Source organism: Chiloscyllium plagiosum, unplaced genomic scaffold (assembly GCF_037043375.1).
Source record: "Chiloscyllium plagiosum isolate Xiang-an unplaced genomic scaffold, Cpla_swu_hap1 HiC_scaffold_49, whole genome shotgun sequence".
NCBI classification, from domain to species: Eukaryota; Metazoa; Chordata; class Chondrichthyes; order Orectolobiformes; family Hemiscylliidae; genus Chiloscyllium; species Chiloscyllium plagiosum.
In genome coordinates, this window is record NW_028270187.1 from 21,086,816 (window position 1) to 21,102,108 (window position 15,293).

Here is a 15,293-nt window from a genome sequence, read left to right on the forward strand (position 1 = left end):
AATAAATTTGTAAAGGAGAGAAATATCCGTGGCTAGGTAAAGTTGACGGGTGGGGTGTAGTCGGTTGGAAGTCGTGGGGAAACAATGTCTCAGTTGATTGACTTTAAAAGTATAGAAATTTCGTGAACGTGCACAGCTGAATAAGATTTCGTTTCAAAACCCTGGATTTGGAAAGATTTGGCATACTATGCCACCTGAAACATTGCAAATGGAACTCAGTGGATTTTTTTTTATTGTAAAGGAAAGATATTACATAATGAATAGTAAGTGACCCGTTGCTTGACATCGACTTCTGTCTTTAATCACGTAGCTAAAAGATGTGATCACCATGATGCTTGGTCCATTTAATGATCAGTGAAATCTGCCAAAGCACGAGCAACAAAACTGTTGGTTTTTCTTTTGGACATTAATCTTCGCTTTTTCTAAGCAGTATATTCTTTCAGCTGAAATAAATTTGGAATAAATTTGCATATATCATTAATCGTTCCAATGAGATAAATCTAATTCACTTCCGATTAGTACAATGAACAGTGTGATTTTCAGTTTAATTAATAAAATGAAACGAACAAAATAGCGTTTATTGCGATTTAACCCAATTCAGTTAAGCCATATGATAACAGCTATTGAATCACAACGTCGCCTTTATATCTCTCTCCGTTGCTACTTCTTCACGTGAGAGAGAACCTGATTGAATAAATTATGAGTCAAGGCAAAATGTGCGTGTGAATAAGACGGGAAATTCTTGTTCGCTGTTTCATTCTGACACAGTTCTGATTCAGAATGAATCAATGACAGATGTTCATTCCGACGAGCATGGCTATTTCTTGGATTTTGCTGTTCTTGTAATTCTGGTGAAAGCAGAAACACAATGGTGTAGATTCAATTTAGCTCTAGAAATTTCTCATCCACGACTTTCATCACATCTAACCTTGATGAGATCACATGTCACCCCTGTCCACAATGTGCTGAGACCGAGAGATTCCGGTGGTGGGTTATTATACTACCATGCTCCGCATTCACGGGTTTGGTTGCTAATTCAACAATCCACCACTGCATTTTTGCTTTGCATCTCACATCTCTGGTATACACTGGATCGAGAATTTTGTTCTTGCCCTTCACTGCACGGGAGATTCACAAATAATCAACACCACATTAAAGTTGAAATAAAAGAATGACAGCAGATGTTCTATTCAGTTGAAAATTAAATTGGTGCAATGAGAAGGAACACATGCTTTTTACTTACGCTCTGCATTCCATCTTGACTTTCTATGAATTTGCATCGACAGAAAGAGAAAGAACTCACAAATGATCGGGAGTACAAGTTTATCCAGTGGGATTGTTCATGATTATTTTAACCAAACAGTTCACACAATGATCTGATTAGTATTTCAAACAGTCACTCGGAATTGGAACCACAGAAAACTGTTGCAATAAAATGAACCTTCCATTCTTTCACATGCAGCGTGATGACTGACTTGCTAACTGTACAATGTCGACCAATTTACTTCAGAAATCACAGCTTCTGTAGGCAGCCACCTGTGCTGTGCAGAGTGTCATTTGTTGCCCCCAGGTCACAGCACATTTCTTCTTCATGAGTTTACGAGCTTCGTTCTTCATCTGTTCGATAAACCTTTTCTATCACTTCATCCCATCCACACATAATTCTGAACTTATGAATAAAATTTGGCGTTAGACCAAATGTTAAACAAAGTGGACGTATACCATTCAGCCCATCGAGTCTGCCTCACCATACAACGAACTCAAGGTTGATCTGATAATCTTCAACTTCATTCTGCTCACTTACCACGACAAACCTCATCATCTTTCTGATTAAATACCTGACACAGTTTGAAAATATCCAACAACTTAGCCGCTACTTCGGTTGCCAAAAAAGCCACAGATTCTCTGAGCATGGAAATTACTCTTCTGTTCTGAATTAAATGGGATATATCTCATTCTGAGATGATGTACTCTGGTGCTCTCCTCCGACCATAGGGCACGCCACCTGCCTGTATCTACCCAAAATCCCGATTCTGTTTCAAGGAGCATAATTCCAGCCTGACCAATCATTCCCCGAAACTCAATTTTATCCAAAGTTGACGACGTCTTTGTAAATGCCTGCTGTCCCTTACAGCACGAGAACTGGAACTTAAAATCAGAGAGTGATTGGAGTCGGATTAGTCCACACATGGACCAAATACACTAATGATAACTGACAAATGAGAACCCATTTTTATTCTAATGACATTCAATGGTTTCCGTGTACCTGAATTCCTCCATGTCATCCCCCTCGGAACTAATATTTAGGAGAAATGGAACCTGACCGCCCATATAAAGAAGTTGCCCACAAAAAAGTCCGTCAGTCGATTTTGTTTGAATATTAACACAACTCATGTCTCATTGAAGCCTGCATCATCTGTAAGGCACAAATTAAATGTGTAACAGAACTCTCTCCATTTGCCCGGATGTGTGAAGCTTCAATACCGCTGAAGAGACTGGGTATCCTCCAAGACAATTCAGTAACTTAACTGTACCGCGTTCAAAAACTGAATATTTATTACCCTCACGGCTAAGTGCAATTGCAGTAGAGTGCACCACCTACAAGATGCGGTGGAGTAACTCATCCAGACTGTGTTTGCAGAACATTCAAAGCTCAAAAACTGTACCGACTGTGAGGACAAGGTTGAAGATGTACTGAAGCGCTACGATTTGCAGGTTACTCTACAAAGGCACATACCGGCATTACTTGGAGATGTATCAGTGGTAAATTCATTGAGTGATGAAGCGGTTTTGATGGTCAACGTGGTATACTTCAGCCGTGCTTCCTTTATCTTACAACTTTTAAAAATGTTGATTATTGTATTGGCCAGACTAGTGCTCATTCTTTTAGTTGTTTCCTAAACTGGCGGTTGCTAAAGATCGAATATCATCCACCGTCTGAGGTCAACAACAGAAAATATCCAAAGATACTTTCGACCAACTGAGCTGCCTGTCCAAACCTCTTCAGTGATCTATGAATATCCACGCTAAGGTCTTTTTGTTCCTGTTTGTTCTGTTCAACACTGAGAATCCTCACTGTTATTGTTACAACCCTCCAAATTCATTTCCACTTACTGGTCTGGATTCAATTCCATTCGCCGTTTTTACTTTCCATCTGACTGATATATCTCTGCAGGCCCTGACATTGTTCATCATAGTCAAATACACGACCAATTGCTGAATCCTCTGCAAGCTGCAAAATCAGGACTCCTACAGTTACGTCTGAATCGTTGATCTACATCTGGAAACAATGGAACTCCACTGGAAACAGGCGTCCAAACATGGTTCATTGCTGGATGTGATGAACACCTGCAATAACAGCACAATCGAACCCCTGATGTCTTTTGTAAACATGCTGGTGATTCTGACAGCTTGCCTCCTGAGTGATCCCTTCTCACATATGGGAGTGGTGAATGACCTGTCCACATTGTGCCTTGGACACGTAGGTTTACACTTCAGCGGGTAATTGAATCCTTAAGCCGGCTATGGACCTGACGTCTTTGGGCTCTGTGTATCCATGTGTCTATTGAGCTTGGATAATCAGTTGAATTTGAGTCCAATTCAACTCAATTGGATGACTTCCAATTTTCCCCGTCATACATGTATTTTTTAAATATACTTCTTTATTCTCCTACGGAGTGTGGCCATCGTGGTCTGAACATCATTTGTTATTTATTCTTAATTCAACTTGAACTGAGTCAGAGGGATTCTATTGGTGAACCGCACTGTTGTGAGTCTGGAATCATTTGTTGGCAGGTCTCGTTAGGACGGCAAATTCCCCTTTCAAAGGGACAAGAATGAATGGGTTTTCAGCAAATTAAAACTTTTGCTTATGTTCCTCTGATCGGGGTTAATATTCCAGATTTTATTCATCGTATTAAATACCAGCAGCTGCCATGTTTCAGTCTCCACGGGTTGCTAGCCCAGTATATCGCTACTACATTTGCATTTGACATGAAGGTTGGTGAGTCTCAGAAAGCATAGGGGTCAGTCAAAGAATGAAAAATATAGACTAACAGGAGAGTTGAGCAGAGAAGCGGCAGACGGAGTTCAATCGCGGAAAATGTGAAGTGATGCATTTTGGGAAGTCTAAGTCTAGAACCAACGACACTGTAAACGGAACTGCCTTGGAGAAATTTGATGAGCATAGAGATCTGAGACTTCAGGTCCTTTGTACCATGACGATGGCGGCACAGGTAGATAGAGTCGTCAAGAAAGCATATGGAATGCTTGTCGCCATAGGACCAAGCTTTGAGTGTAAGAGCTGCAGGTCATGCTAAAACTGTACAAGATTTTGGTTCGGCCGCATGTACAATACTGTGCACAGTTCTGGTCGTCATGTTACCAAAAGGAAGTGGACGTTTAGGAGAGGGTGCAGAGAAGGTTTACGAGGATGTTGCTCGTATGGAAGATGCTTGCTGTGAAGAGAGATTAAGAAGTTTTGATTGGTTTCAAAGGAGAAAACGAGATTGGAGGGTCCTGATTGAGGTCTACAAAATATTGAAGGGTACAGACCGGTGTACAGATATATGCTTTTACCCCAGGTGAGGGATTCAATAATGCGAGATCACACATTCAAGTTGAGATGTGAAACGGTTAAGGAGGACAGATGTAGAAAGTATTTTGGAAAGAGGGTGGTAGGTGCCTGGAACGCGTTGCTAGCAGAGATAGTAGAGGCTGGCATGGTCGTTCATTCAAGGTGCGCCGTGATGGATGCGTGAGTAAGTGGGGAGCAGATGGGAAAAGATGCTGAGGAATTGGGTGATAGGTTTAGACAGTTGATTTGGTTCAGCCCAGGCTTGGAGTTCCAAAGGGCCTGTTCCTGGGCTATAAATGTTCTGTGTTCTTTGTTCTTCTTTGTTCACTACACTGCTATCTCAAGGCTACGTCGCTCCATCTCAGGGAATGACATTGGCAATTCCACTCATCTCAGAGGGAGTGAGAATATGACATGTGGCTGTGCCGGAATGTAACTGATGTACGCTATATTGGAGTGTTTGCTGAGAGCAAGAGGATGATGTGATCAAATAACAGTTCTTACTGTCAAAATAACAATCAGTGCATTGTTAAGGAAAATTGCACTGAATGCTTGCAATAAATCGACCTCTTGTTTAAGGCTGCAGCACGCTTCCATTGAGCCAATCTGCAATGCGGGTTAATGCTGCTGTTGTATCTTAATAATCGAATAACCAGTGTCAAATATGCCCTTCCTGCCCGCCTTTGACCAGGAGAACTCCCAGCCTCGGAATTTCATGCGCCTCTGTACCATCATCGAAGGACAATGTGCTCACCGATCGCATCAGTTTTGCGACACAGTAGCTTCATGTGCTCATTTCCATCCCAATTTCCAGTTTGATTTTTGTAACTGCACCATTGATTCTGGGTGGAGGAACTGGGATTATGTCGTCCACTGCAGAAATGGGTACTTCCTTGTGTGGGGAAGCTCGGGAGGCAACAAATGTGAAACCACATTGTTGTTGATACTTACATTTCAACAATATCCTGCAGAATCCCTTGAGAATTTGATGTTTTGTAAAAATCTATCACCCTCAGTCTTCAACATGCAGTACTCGATGGAACTTCCTCAGCCTCTTCAAACATCCAATATGAATATACAGCCAATTCTGAGTCCCACCTGTCTATTATTGCTTGCCAAATAGTCCTGTTGTGTCTCTGCATTCTTCCTAACATATCCTATGTCACTGTAGTTACTGCTCTTTTCAAACACACATCTCTGCATGCCCGAGGGATCGTATAATGTTCAGTATTGTGCGTTGTGGCCGGAGTAACCTCGTTTGAATCCGAGTTACGGTATGTAATGTTCTCCCCTTTTTAACTCCTTGTGGTACATGTCTACGAAACACAGAAATGAATTAATTGATTTTGCATGATAACTTTCTCTGATATTACGCTTTTTTTCATCAAACCCCTCTCTCACACATCTCTGTGAGGTAAATATCATAATTCAGACTCACCCATTCTTGGAGATTTCCCTCCCTCCCACAATCACTGACCTCCTTTAAGTTCCACCTCCCATTTCCCTTACAATTATTTTCACATTGAACCCTGTTCAGTCTGTGCTGCTGCGCTCACTGTTTCTGGGTGAACGTGCCGCAATCATACCATTGCGACCTTCAGACGAGTCAAGTCATTTCGATACTATGGTTTTGAGATCAATGGTCAAGGAGCAGCTTTTAATGACATGGATCAGACATTATTGGAACTTCAGGCTTAGGAAAAGAACACAGGGCAGCACTGAGAAAAAAAATCACTTGCTCATTCGGCTCTATCTAGACTATTGTGTGCAGTTCTGCAATCATATTAGAACTGGAACTGATGCAGGCGTGATTTACCAGGATATTGTCTGGGTCGAAGAATTTCTGTTATGAAGAGAAATTTGATAGACTGGATATACTTAGAGCAGAAGAGATCGAGAGAAGACATGATTGAGATATACAAATTAATCAGGGATAAGGATGGCATAGACTGAAATAAACGTTTTGCTATAATGGAGAGATCACTCACGTAGTAATAGATTTAAGAACAGAGGAGGAAATATTTGAGTGAATGCGCAGACAAACGTTTTGAAACGGCGGGTGGTTGAAATCTGGAACTCAGTGCACGCAAAGTTTGGAGAGTCAGAAATCCTCATAACATTCACAAGTAGTCAGATGTGAAGTTTTGATGACAGATGTACAAGGCTGTCGGTCAAGTGATTTAAAAAAAGAATTCTGATCGTTAATCGATTATTGATTTCCAGTACTGATGCATAGGCTTTTTTTTTGCATAGAACTCCAGGGTAATTCCACTACCTGTCACTGCGTGAGACTGGGTTCAATTCGCATCCGGGACGGGCGTTTGAAGCTTGGGAGCGCTGAGGGACCAGAAACCCGCACACGATTCGGGAGTGATGTGACTGACTGTGTGGAATTTGCACGCTCCTTTTTCTCTATTCCGTGTGGGTTTCCTCTGGCTGCTCCGATTCCTTCTTAGTATCCAAAGGTGTGCACTTCAGGTAGATGGCAAACATACCCTGAATGGACTGTATAATCAAAGGCAAAATCAAAGACAAAAGTAGGAATTGCAGCTCATGGAAAAGCGAATGTCCATTTGGGGTCAACAGATCATTTCTTGGAACAGTTTTTGATTCGCAATATTTAGTCTGATTTCTCTCCACTGAGGCTAGCTGACCCGCTGAGCATTTGAACTCATTTCTTTTTTTAGGTGAATCAATAATGCGGGTTTAGAATTATAGGGTGGGGGAGTTTGCATCTCTTCGGCGGGACAGAGCAGACTCAATTGGCCAAATGCTTTCGGTCTGCAATGTGCCTAATTCCATTAACTCTGATTCTATAAGTTTTTGTCCTTTTCGTAGTCTTTTGTATTTCACATCTCCCCTGAAATGTGGTTTGCAGAACAGAACAATCGGCTTTCTGGGCATAAGCCACCGCCAAACAGTTACCACCCGCTGCCTGGAAGAGGAACGCCTCATATTCTGCCTTGGGACCCTGCAACCATACCGGGTAAATGTGGATTTCAATATCTTCCTCAATTCCCCTCCCCCCAGATAATCAGAGTCCGAAGCATCCAACTCGGCACCACCCTCTGGAGTTACTAAGCTTTTTCCCCTCTGGCTTATCACTTTCTCCCCCGCCTCCAATCAATTATCGCTTTCCCAGCTACCTTCCACACAACCCCAACTGCCGCCCATTTATCTCTCTGCCCCCACCCACACATCTCATCCCTCATGAAAGGCTTATGCCACAAGCGTCAGTTCTCCTGTTCGTCGGATGCTGCCTAACCTGCTGTACGTTTCCAGCACGACAATCTCGTCCTGGCGAAGATAAATTAGCTTAGCTCAGACTCTTTATCTGAGAGCGGAGAAGAGAGAGTGAGGAAGAGTTGAAGGTGTACTTTAAGGGGATAGATACGTGTGATAGGAATAAATGTGTGATGGGAAGTGTTTACAACCACAGATCTGCGTTAAACGCAAGAGGGAGAATAATCAGAGGAGACGTGGGAAGAATATTTTCATTCTGAGTGTTGTATTCTTTGAGCTCACTGTTTCAACGTTTGGTAAAGCTATGAGTCATCAAAACACTTCAGGAGTATTTAGCCGAGTACTTGAGAAGCAAGAGCAGACATGGATAAGCACCAGGGATTGGAAAGTGGGGCGAAGACAAACACATATCTGATCAAAAATCCGAACACTGTACGGAAACTAGGGAGAATGAAAGCATGGGAAGGGTAAAAGCATGGATACTACTGTCGATCTGTTACAAGGGGTCTGTGGAATGCTACACGAGTTAGAAGGTCACTTTGGCAGGATGGGGCTACTGTGGCTGGATGGGATAAGCATTGTGGATTGCTCCTCCACGAATTAGCAGAGTCAGACTGGGCCTGAACGGTCTCTGTGACAGGCTGAGATAATAGTAATTAGTAACGTCAACTTGCTAGCTAAATATCATCATTGCAGGTTGGAACAAGTCGTGACAATAAATATTTAGGACTGGACTTTAAATATTTAATTAATGGCCAGCCTGCTTGAAAACCTTGTAGCAGAAAAAAAAAGACATTAACTATCTAATCAGCTTGGGACAGGAAAACATTTTGGTAGATGGAGTAGCTAAACATTTAATCATGACAGGTTAGTCTGGGCTGTAAGATCATTTCAGCAGAGGTGGCAGTAAAATACATAATCGTGACAACAGAAAACCCTATTGGCAGAAGTAGAGCAATAATGGTTTATTGTATACTTGGAGTGAGATAATTCTGACAAACACAGTTGGGCATCCTGGTAAGCTAACAACAATATAATTAACGAAAGGGTATAAAGAGCCACGGATCCTGAGTTTCGGGGTCTTTCAAGATCTTGCTTTTTAAGTGACACGGTTTTTTATCTGTTAATAAAAGTATCGACGCCTTAAAGAACCCCTGGCATCCCCTGGAGATTTATTACATTTTCTCCACGACATCCACAACTTTGGGTACAGTAAAATTGTGGCTAGCGCGGCTCGGTAGTGCAATAAAAAGCGCGTAAATTGCTACAGCATTGTTAACATTGCAATATAAAGTTTGTTGCTTTGAATTCCACCAGAATCGGAGTTCAGATTTCAGATGAATCTATTACTATTCTGCTGATATATCGTTAATTCCCATCGTCTGGGGTTCTCGAAATTGCTGTTTACCACAGAAAATTCCTTACACCCTTGTTGGTGAGATTTGTCGCAATCATATCATTTGAAACATGATCACACCAGAATCAACTGCTCGCCCAGGAAACCTACAAACTTCGTGCAGAAATCCATTGTCTCTATATGCATTCCGCTCCAATAATTGCACAGGCATTATTGATTGCTTAAATGTCATTTTCCCTTTGGGCGACAGGATGGACCTTTTGGATTGACCGGGGAAAGATATTGATGTAATTATTCAGTCATGACGATGTCAAATGGCAGAGGAGGAACTCCTCTGTTTAGTACAGCGTCCTTCTGTTCCTCTCTGTCAGTGCTGTTTTTGACAGAGGGTTTTCAACAATAACATGTGGAAACGTGAATCTACACCACGGAGTATCAAGGTCCTCCTATTTACTCCACCGCTCTCACAGCCAGAATGGAGAGCTCCTATTGCAGCTTTATATCAGACAATCGAGGATTCTCCGAGGCGCTCTGTCATTCTGCATGCTCTTTCACACAGGTTTCCAACTGGACACATGGAACAAGCAAACGTGGGCATTCAGGGACAGATTACCCTTCTGTTTTGCTGCAGTTCTGGACACGGAGATGCACATGAATTTCTGACATTCTGAGTCTTACTGTGCATTCTTCCTACTTTACAATTTTAACTGGAATTGAATTTATTCTTGTATCACACTCTTCCAGCTTCAGTCTTCATGGAAACCGTGCAACGTGTTCATGGATGTCGGAATGGTGAAGATTATTTCTAAATGCAGTATGTTTCATGTTACCAGTATGAACTTTCAGAAAGAAGTTGTGAAGTTTTATTGATTCGAATTGAAGCCGATTGAAGGAAAGGTCTGACGACAGCGGCAGTGTAACATTGTCTGTAAACAAAGCAGGAACCAACGGAAACCCATTTTTCAATGAAGTCTATTTTGCATATGTTTACGTGTCACTTTCGTGAACCGGATGCTTCAATACTCACAGGTCCATGGCAGTTTCACCTCGTCTGCGTTAGCTTTAATTTCAGAACCACAGCAAAAATAGAGCAGTTGAGTTAAAGTTCCTAAGGTATGAATAGGACATGTGACCAGCTTGCTGTCTGCGGCTTCAGTCGCGCAATTGTTTAGTGCCTGCTACTTAAAGGTGCGTAAAATGCCATGGTTGTAAGTTCAATGCTTACCTAATTATGTTGTTACTGACATTCACAAGGGATTATTAGTGCATCATACTAAAATGCAGTTGAAATGAATGTTGAGTATAGTAACATTTATTTGAAAACTCCAGTTTCAAATTTGTGTCAATTATTATCTCAAAAGCTGCAAGTATTCGCCAGGTGAATATCCATCTATGTGTAGGGAAACAGAGGTGAAAGTTTAGCTTAGTGACCTTTCTCAAATCGCTCAGCCTGCACTGCATTACATTCTGGGAAAGACTGTTTAACTCATTTCATATCATTCCATTTCCTGCAAACACGATCAGCTCATTATCCAATCGAAAGTATTAGATTTATCTCTTTGGGGACTTTGATTGATGTCAGTAAATCTAGCAAAGGCATAACAAGTAGTTTAGCTTTTGGGAGATGCAGAGGATGCAAACTGGGATAGGATCGAGTCTCGTCACAGGATTTTTCAAGCGGAAATTAGTGAGGATTAAATGGACTCACTCTCATTTCGAGTGATTGTGACCAAATGTTCAAGGCAACAGATGGCAATTATAATAATGGTTTACATCTACAGGACAAATCGTACTCACTAGAGGCACCATAGTGTTACAGATCCGATGGGCGGAGTAGATGATGAGCCTTATTCCAACCTGAGACAGTGAGAGAATTGATCCCATGCTGTTGGTCTCATTTTCTCATAACTAGTTAGTCAGCGGACTGAGCTAACCGACTTCCATTCAATGCAGATCTAAACCAAACAGCGCAGTGTATTTACAATATATAATATTTCATGTAGAATAAGTTGCAACAGCTAGCAACGCCAGCAGCTCTTCTTATACTTAACATTTTCACGTGCAGGCATTATGCAATTTCTTTCCGATGAATGTTATCCACTTCGAGAGTATGTCCCTTTTGCCTCACCAGCCAAGTAGCCGAGAATCTCTATCGCTGTTAAATTCAGTCCCTGTGTGCCTGCACACGACTTTTGAAATATAATGGAATCAGCTCCTAAAATGTTTTAATTTCTGAAAATTAATCTCCAATTTCAATAATTTTCAGAATAAAAACAATCTGCTCCAAACTTCTTGATCATTCCCCGTTGGTTTTGAAGCTCCAACCTTTAGTTTCCACTTGCCTAAACGAAGGAAGTTCCCTCAGATTTACTCTTACCAACGTAACATCAGCTGGATCACCCCCTTCAGACACTGCGAAGTTTTTCCTGATTTCTCCTGCATGATTCTTTATCTATCTCACCGTCCCATCACATCTGCTTTTTCCTTTTCGAGTGGTGTTAACTCAATGTAAGCTTCATGTCTGTCGTTTCTATGACTTTGTATTAAGAAAACTCTGAACCTGTCCTTCTTAACGTCTTTATATTCTAGTAAACTCTACCGTGTCTTTCTCCATGCCTTTATATCCCAATAAGTTTCAACCTGAAAAAGTATGCTGCGTCCAGTTGAACGAATGAAATCTCACCACTAAGCTGTGCAATCTTATTTCCGACACATGAAAGGTGGAAGCAATTTCATACAGCTGAATCGATTGGTTGCATCGGGTCAAATCCCCGCCACATACGTTTATTGTTCGTATTTTATTTCTTCTCTGCGTCTGCTGAAGTAAAACAGTGAGTGATCAATTACTGCTGTCAGACATACATGTACGGGCGTATTAAATACTGAAGTTGTAAGATTCGAGCAGTTTTTATTAACATAGACCATTCACTGTTCGAATCTCAGGCTCGGGAATTTGACAGAGAGCAATTGTGAGCGAAGGTTGAGCAGGGGTGTTTACCCCATGACCTAACACGAGTTTCTGCGGTTGCTTTGTTGTTCATCTCATTTGTGTGTTTTGCATCATTTAGGATTTTGAAGTTGTGCTTTCTATACAAAAGGCCCGTGCCACAAAAGATGCAGTACAATAACAGCCGATGCTGATTCAGTCTAATTATCCAGATATTGACCCCTGGAAACAGCACTGTGCACTCTCCTCGAGTCTGGAAAACAACTTCCTCACAGATGATGTTACATTCCCGCTCCCAAAGCTCTTTTCATTCCATCGGCTTCTGTTTTTCACAGAATGTGATTCAATCGATATTGTCACTGTGTCATTTCTTTCCATGTGGTCAGATCTTGTGAACAGAATATCACAATGGGAGTGCCCTCGGCCCATAACCCAGAAGTCAGACCATACTCAGGGAACCGTATTCTGCTCTTGATCATTTCATGAACATCAGGAAGAAATATCTATGCTATTCACAATTTAATTACCTGTTTTAAGAAGCAAGATAAACAGTTCCTGGTTCCTGCTTTTGTTGCCACACGGACCAATATTATAAATGCTGGAACCAGTCGAGATTATCCGCTCTCCCACATCCCATTTATCCCCAGTTTGTGTTAAGATGATGGTCTGAATCGCTTCCTTCTCTTCCCAGTCACTCTAGGCTGATGTGAGCTGTGAAATCTTTGATGTGAACTGGAGGCAACGTGGAAAAATGTGTACACATCAGCTGCGTGAGCGACGGGACTTGCTGCAGTAACATTCCATGCTGAGTCAGACAGCAGAAGCCTCCCTGTGACTTCGAGAAGCACAGACACTGTTCCCGAATAATGGGGAGAGATTCAATGTTTCTTCGTAGTTCTGCATTTTCTATCTGTCTCACATCGCATTATTTGGACAAGGATTGCCAACAGAAGATGATTTCTTGTGCATGCACGATCTCACTTTTCTTCACTTTTCCAGAATTTCCATACTTCCCACACGCGGCTGACCCCTACCCCGCTCCACAAATCCGTGTTTGATAGGGAGATGAAGACCGCATTCAAGCTGCTCTCCCCCAACACTACGTGACAATGGAAGCTGATTTCGTTCAGTTATCAATGAAGACCGCCCTGTTCCGGGAAAGCAGCAAGCAGAGACTCCTTGGAGAAACGATTCAGAATGGAAAGCAGCTGTGATGAAAACTCTGTGCTTCTTTCACTCTGAAACAGAGAAAAAGCAAAAAAACTCACCTGATTTATGGTTACCACTTCTGCCACCATTCTGGCTCTGGTGTGCTATTGCCTCAGACAGGTGACATACGTGCGAGAGGTCTCGGGTTCACCTTGCGGATGAGCCTTGGGGTTTTGCACATACTTCATTGTTGACTGAAAAGATATGATTTCGATGAGATCGAGTTCAGAGAAAGATTCCAAAGATGAAAACATACAGAAGTAGGTTCAAAGATCGCTTCTTCTCGGCCGTTGCTACTCTGAGAATTGGATTGTCTAACTTGAAGTAATGCTGATCTTGCCAATGTGGATTTTGCTGAGTGCACGTCCTATGCGTAGTAACCAGAATTCCTGAGTCTGGACAAATTTTGCTTTTCTCACATCGTGTTCTGCATGTCCTTGATTACTATGATCTGCTTTTACCTTTCACAAACAACTCTTTCCACTGAAATTAGGTTCATATGATAATCAGTCAATCAAATCACAGTCATTTCCTCAATGTGTGAAGCCAGCAGAGCGAAGGTGGCCTGCATGGCTTCAGTCTGCAGCATGATAGATTTTGTGATTCTGATTGCATTTGTAATTAAAACAGCAGAATTTGGGAAGTTACAGAGTAGTTATATTGACCCAGCCGGGACACGTCTTTGCCACAGTGTATCACACAATAACAGTGAAGATCTTTTGACGTCACCCTCGAAGGTACAAGCGAGAAAAACCTGAAGACTGCGGGAAATTGCTGTGCTCAGGGTGAACAGAGCGGCCCAGAGGGATCGTGGTAGGCACATAATCCAGAAATTAAAGGAGGAAAAGCATCCTCTGCTCGTTGCCAATTCCAGCTTTCAGTATTTGTACTGCCAGTGCCAGTATTTCGCTATAACAGTGCTCCGTTCTTCGCATTACATATTGATGAGCTTTCTGCGGCCTGGCACTCAATGTCTGAGTGCGAGCAGCAGCTGAGTATAAACGAACCCGAAAGGCTACAGCTAAGGTGAGACAGTTCGATCTAAAAATTACTTACTGGTAGTGGGAAGCGGTGTTTTTTCTTCTCTCTGTCTCTCTTCACAGAAAGAAGGGAAGCAGCAGGGGGAAGTGACGAAGAACAGAGGGGCAGCCGGGACCCGGAAGCAGGTATAGTGTAAGCCTACCGACGAAGGTTATTTTTTCCTATAAAAGCACGCAGGAGAGGAACTAGAGGCACTACCGAGGCAGTGCCTCTCACTCTCCCTCCTCCTCTAACCTAATAATAAGACCTGTGTTGTGTTAAGTAGGTAAGTGCTGCATTTTGCTTGTTCTATTCTTTAGACCCAGTTTTTAAAAAGAGGTTAGCTTTAGAGGGATGACAGTGAAGGCAGTACAATGTTCCTCTTGCAATATGTTTGAGGTGAGGGATACCATGGACGTCACTGCTGATTACACTTACAGGAAGTGCACCCATCTCCAGCTCCTCCAACTGTTAGGGAACTGGAGCTGGAGTAGGATGAACTAAGGATCATTCGGGAGGCAGAGTGGGTCATAGATCTGAGCTTTAGGGAGGTAGTAACTCCAAAGATGGCAGATAGATGGTTGACAGTGAGGGGGACTGGGAGAAAGCAGACAGTGCAGGGACCCCTTGCGACCGTTCCCCTCAAGAACAAGTATACCGTTTTGAATACTTGTGGGGGGGCGACTTACCAGGGGTAAGAAATGGGGCTCAGTCCTCTAGCACGGAGCCTATCCCCGTTGCTCAGAAGGGAAGGGTGGAGAAGAGCAGAGCAATAGTAATTGGGGACTCGATAGTTCGGGGAGCAGATAGGCGGTTTTGTGGGGGTGAGACAGACTCACGTTTGGTATGTTGCCTCCCAGGTGCAAAGGTATGTGATGTCTCTGATCGTGTTTTCCGGGTCCTTCGGGGGAAGGGAATCAGCCCGAAGTCGTGTTCCATAT

The 15,293-nt window shown here is 42.5% G+C and overlaps 1 long non-coding RNA gene across 1 annotated transcript; it reads right to left on the bottom strand.

Annotated features, from left to right (window-relative positions):
- Positions 1-228: 228 nt before the first annotated feature.
- LOC148135649 (uncharacterized) lies at positions 229-14,452 on the bottom strand. The gene is made up of 3 exons (XR_015755312.1): positions 14,389-14,452; positions 13,392-13,526; positions 229-443 (listed from the first exon to the last, which is right to left on the bottom strand). It is a non-coding gene; the product is annotated as an uncharacterized LOC148135649 (long non-coding RNA).
- Positions 14,453-15,293: the final 841 nt, after the last annotated feature.